We start from the raw sequence: 6,000 nt of genomic DNA, 5'->3' as shown, positions 1-6,000 counted from the left end.
TGATACCAATACATGCAACACTCTCATTTCCAAATATTTTAGCCATTTTCATGGCTGCCATTACTGCAGTCTCTGATCTGTATCATGGTCTTGAATGCATATATACTCATCACATCTCTGTGACCGACAGCTGCTCTTTTGCCAAGAGTTCAGATGGACATCTCCAGGCCAGAGAAGAGAATACATGTCCCACACCAAGGCAGACACCTTCCAGCTCCTTGGAGTCGCCGGCAGCCAGCACAATCACTGCACCAACTTTTCTTTCCCATTATCCCTCTAGCAAAAGACATGGGCCACACCCCACTAGCACGTATGAGCATCTTACCATGGGCTTCACAGACCCTCTGCTGACTTCAGCAAACTCGGCTCAAACCTCATTGCTCCTGCCAGCCTTCCTGTGTTCCTGGACTTTGCAGGGTAACTGCTAAGGACAGAAATAAATCCTTTGTTTACTCTGGTAACTGGAGAGCTGCTTTAACCTCTGGCTAAAAACAGGTGCATTTTCCTATCAGGTTCATGAGTCACTTATCCCAGGAAAGACTGGTGAACTTGGAAAGCCTAGCACTTACTGAACAACAGGAAAGGATGACTTTTTAATTGAATGGTGGCAAATTTCATCATCTGGTTTTCCTGGGTGGCTTTTTTTCTTTTTAAGTCATGTTAAGTCATTGGTTTAACACAGCTCAGGCCTGTTCCTTGCAAATTCCTTTTCTGTGTGGTATTTCAGCATCATATCCAGTTTGGGATGGAAAACACTACCGGTGTTAGACTGCTACAGGAAATAGCAGGTGTAATGTGTGACTACATAAACAGTGCAGGCAATTAATATCTCTGTAATAGATTTTGTGCTTGGTCCAGCATAATCAGACCTTTCAGCACAGGGACTTGTATTTCTTTTTTTCCTTTTTTTTTTTTTTGTTTAATGTGAAAACGAAGTGCTCCCTTTCTACAACGCTGTTTTCACAGAAAACAGTATTGCATCTCACATACCATCTGGCCAGCAACAGCCAAGGAATTCTTAAAAGGTGACCTTCAAAGGTGACCTCTTTTTGAGGAATTAAAAGAACCAACCTGCAATATCTTTCCTCTCCAATTTTAACACTAGAAATTCAGGTCTCAGCACCCTGTTTTTCCACAGCTGAGGACTTATGACAACATTCCGAGAAGCCGCTCTGGGGATGTTTCTCCACTGCACAGTTAACTCACGTTCTGACTCAAATTAAAACCAGTGGTTCTTGTCATATACAGAGAAGAAACCTCTGATGGGGCTAGGCCGTGCTCCTGGTCTAGGCCAGCTTACTCGGTTGGCTGTGGAGGGCAGAACATGGGACTGGACCTTACCTGTTTTGCACTGTGACTGCAGAGGGGAAAATTAAATAAAAATCACTTGAATACTTGTGCTTCTCCAGTGCACCTCCTCTAGCTCCCCTTTGGCAACCAAGTGGCTGCAAAAGAATCCTACAGCCTCTGAGCACCAGAAAAGTCTGGCTCCATGGCCAGACACACAGAGATGAGCACAGCATCGGCAAGGTCACAGAGATATGGGCAGGTCTCTGCTTGAAATTGGGCCAGGTTAACTGTGCAGAGAAAGCAAAGCTTGGTGGGGAAACTGATTTTTGTGTTAAATCTCTGACGGTTTTGCTAGTGGCTCACTAAGTCAAACGCCTGTGAAATAAGAAGTCACTTGGTCCCTGCATGGCAGCGATATTCAAAAGAGTCCTCTCTTCATGTCTGCGTCCTTCGAGGACGATCAGTGCATGAATGGTGAAGAGAAGGCTTAACATTCTTGGCACTGCAAATGAAGCTGATAAGTGTATCTTTGGTGTAACGGAGGAAAGCATATATAAATCCCTCTCAAGAGAGCTATACAGAGGAACATGAGCAAAGCATCTCCTCCTTTACAAAAATCAAAGGGGTTCTTCTTTGTTTTATATCATAAACCACAAATATTTCCAGTTCCTGCCAGGCCCTACCCCATTCTTCCCTCTCCCCCTGCCCTGCCCCACTTCAGGTCGCTTTGAATGACAATGGCACTACTTACAAAACCAACAGAAAGTCAATTACCCACATATATCATTGCAGGGTTAATTTTTAACCTCTTCCAGCTGCACAGTCAGCTGGCTTGGTAAGACCTGTTCCTCCAGCCAGTGATAAAGCGACAGCTTTCCATTCCTGTTGTGCATGATTTGGAGGCTCCTGCATGAAGGCAGAGTCCCGCAGAGCTGCACTGCCTGACCACCTCCCTGGCCCAGGCGCACACCAGGACGAGCAGCAGAGGCCAGAGGACTGCAGAAACCTCCTGTGCCCGAGGGCTGCAGGGATGGATATAAGAGGGAAGATGAGATGAGTGCAGTACACGCATCTGAGAAAAGTGATGTTAATTTGGGTCAGTATTAGTCTTAGAGGTCTACAGGAAGGGTGTCAGTGTCACAGCCAGTGCTTGTTCACCATGACCAAAGGCAGTGTCAACAGGCTTACAGGGAGCAGAGCACTGGCCAGTATCTCTCCATGAGCTCTCCAGGGGCCACAGACCCCAGACTTGGTGGAGCAGGCGCTAGCACGCACTATACACTCACTCCACACCATTAGAGAGAGGATCTGCAAAGCATAAGTAAACTCTGCTGGGCCAGGAGTCAGTCTTTGCCTGGCTCACACACGGACCCACAGCCTCACAGCTGCAGCAGCACAGAGCCTGCCACTGACTCAGCTGGGGAGAAGCACAGGGACAAGCATCATGTGGGGTCCCACAATGTGGGGAGAGCCCAAACAGAAAGGATCCTGCTCCTCTCTGCCACCTCCTGCAGCCTCAGTGCCCAGCTGAACCAGCTTGCTACCCCTGCAAGACACCCAGCTTAGAAAAATATGAAATAAAAAAATATAGAAAAAATATAAAATGAAAGGGATGAGCAGATATTTTCTTGCATAGCAAATTCATCCAAAGCATTCAAGGAGCACCAGAACTGTTGTAAATGGTGGGAGAAGATGACAAGGACCAGGATTGAGGGGGAAGAAAGATTTTCTCTCTGGTGATGGGTAGCTGCTAAAATGCCTTGCACCATGGCAAGATCAGTACCTTTAGGCTGTGTTGAGGGAACAGCCACTTGAAGCTGCAGATATCTGAGCTGAAGCAAGACAGGCAGTGCCTGCCCTCTCCCCAGCTCCCTCCTTCAGCCTTCCCTGCAGCCGTACCCTGTGTTGCCCATGGCCACCAGCTGAACCAGGACTAGAGCTGGCATGGGGGAGAACGGATTTACACTGGATCCAAGTGCCCGTGTGATTATGGCAGGAGTCTAACAGCAACAAGGAAAGAAAGATTTACACCTTGCTGAGAAACATTCTATAAAGCGTGTGAAGTTTTGTCTAGCCTCTTTTTGGAGTTATGCCCATGCACTTTTCAATTGAAAAACACTTTTCTGCTTCTTAGTTGAAGAAAAGGTATGACCAGATCTGTAAAACACCCCTAACTGTGGACGGCCCCAAGTACAAATACTTTTCCCATAGGTGTAGAACAGAATCAGAAAAACGTAATGAAAGAAAAGTTCAAAACAACCAGGTTGGTGATGCCTGTGCAGGCAGCAAAGTCTCAGCCTCCAGCCCCACTTCCAGTGTCCAAGCTTGTGCGTGAGTAACCCTCCCAGCTAGATGAGGCTGGAAAGGGAGTTTTTGACAATAAACCTGCCTAAACAACAGCCCTAGCACTGCTAGCCCAAACTGTGTGAGAAGTCAAGAGCAAAATTCAGCAGAGCGTGAAACAGAAGCGGCAATGGACTGCGCTCAGACATAAAAGTGACCATATGTTCTGCTTAAAAATAATGACTCTGATTTCATCTGTCCTTAATACCATTAATAAGGAAACTGGTTATGTTAGTATGTCTTTTTTTAAAAAAAGAAATACTACTACTACTAAAAATACCTCTACTACAGTGACAATTTAATGAAGGCTTCTCAATTCTCAACACTCCTGAGCCCTATGGGATTAGACCACCTTTAGGGCAGCCGGTGTAACACGCCATGTGAGCACAAACGCAATTATTTCCAGTTGCTGGCTTGGAGGCCAGTACCCTCAGAAGCCAGCTCAGCTTGCTATGAGTCTGATCCACCCCAGACACTGTAAACCAGGAGTAAGAATCCACCTCTGCTTCCGCTGATGTCAAGCCAGCACCATCTCTGCTAACGGCAAAGAAAAGGGACAGGTCAAAAGCAGTGCAAAAAAGGACCTTTTTGTCCTGCCAACATTACCGATTGAAAGCGTCAGAGAATGGGAAGGTGGTAGTTTGGTATGTTTTCACAGCAGAGAGGGGAAGGACGTCAATAATACAGAAAAATGCACCCTGCAGCTCTTGTGGTGCTGTAACACACATACAGAATATTGATAAATGGAGGGCTGAGACTAGGGTGGACAGTGAGTGGGGAAAGCAATGATGACAAAGGAAAAGCTGATGGGGGAGGAGCCAGGAATTGATTCATATGAGAAAATTAGGAGCATGTAGTTAGCTTTATCAGCTGTCCACATGCAGGTGAAGGGCATAAGTGGGCAGGCTGGCCAAGGTGACAGCCTGGCTGCAGGAGGTATAGGTTGTTCATCACCACGGAAAGGGTCAGGTGAGGGACCACAGTTTGATGGGAGGCAATGGCTTTTGTTTCTACACTGCTCAATTTAACCCAAACCAGCCCAGCCCCACGTACCCACCAGCTGCTAGGCTGCAATGCAGACCAGCCTGAAGCTCTGTGGTCCAGCCTCCAGCAGAGACAGAGAAAACGGGTTTCTCATTGCCATGTACTACCCTCTGCCCTCCACCCTGCACGACGGCTAGGGCCAGGCTGATTTAACAGGATTCTCTACCTTTTGCAGGATCTGGTCCTTCAGAGGTCCACAGGGTGAGGCCAAGACATAAGGGAGCAATTTGCAGGGAGAGAGAGAAAATCCAGTGATGGGGAATCCTTCCCCCCGGCAACCAGGAGAAGCGGCATGGCCTCTCTGCATGCCCATAAGTGCTTCTTCCTGGGAAGTAAATTGCTAGTAAATAAACCAACACATATGTCGAGGATTGGTTTGTTTTTTACAACCTTTCCAAGCACTTGGCAGCTGTAAGGAGGGATGGGAGGATCTAGTTTTGGTAAGAAATTAGTCAAATCTCACAGTTCTTGTTTATGTGTCAGGCTTTGAGGAGCCAGTGCTGAGCTGGGGCTGTCCACAGCCATCGGCAGGCCACGAGCAAGTTGTGCCTTAACCACCATGGGGGAGAGCGAGTCGGAAAAAAATCCCTTGTGGATTCCCAAAACAGCCACTGGCTGATCTGGTCCTATGGTGACTAATAACAACTTGGACTGATTTGACACTTTGTGGCTTTACTGGAAAGTTACCTTTTTTTCCTTGCTTTTTTTTCCCCCAGTGTAAAGAGGCCCCCTCCCCTTGCTGGGTTCCAGGGAAACACAGAGGAAGCTCAAACGAAATAAACAATTTACTTCAATGCTGTAAATGTCACAGCATTGATGTGCTCATGAGTGATGGTCATGGGAGGGAAGTGGGGAAATTCATTTGATCTGTGCTAAAATGTCCTAACTAGATAATGTTCAGATTTGGCATCTCAAACAGGCCCCACAATAAAGAGGGTCAAGAGCAGAGAACAAAGACACACACTGAAGAGGAGAAATTTAAGCCAATCTCTGTCAAAATGTAGTGCGAATGGGCCTCAGTGCACCTTGCTCTTGTTCAGCTTTGCTAATTATCCTTCCTGGGTTGGTGGGTTGTTTGCTTGGCTTTAAAGTACTATTTCCCTGGTCTCTGGTTCAAACCTATTACACCTGCTCTCCAGGCTTCATGGAAGCATTATCAGCCTTCAAAACCTCCTGCATTCCTCCTTCCTGCTCCTATTCCTGCATCACATCATCCCCCGCCAGCCCAGACGCATCAATTAGAGGATGACCCTAAGGCACTCATACGATGCCATCAAAAAGCCGCCGTGTCACCTCCTCACACCACTTCCTTGGCATTTGTTC

The sequence above is a fragment of the Phalacrocorax carbo genome, chromosome 12 (genome assembly GCF_963921805.1).
Source record: "Phalacrocorax carbo chromosome 12, bPhaCar2.1, whole genome shotgun sequence".
Classification (NCBI taxonomy): Eukaryota; Metazoa; Chordata; class Aves; order Suliformes; family Phalacrocoracidae; genus Phalacrocorax; species Phalacrocorax carbo.
This window is presented reverse-complemented; position numbering follows the sequence as displayed.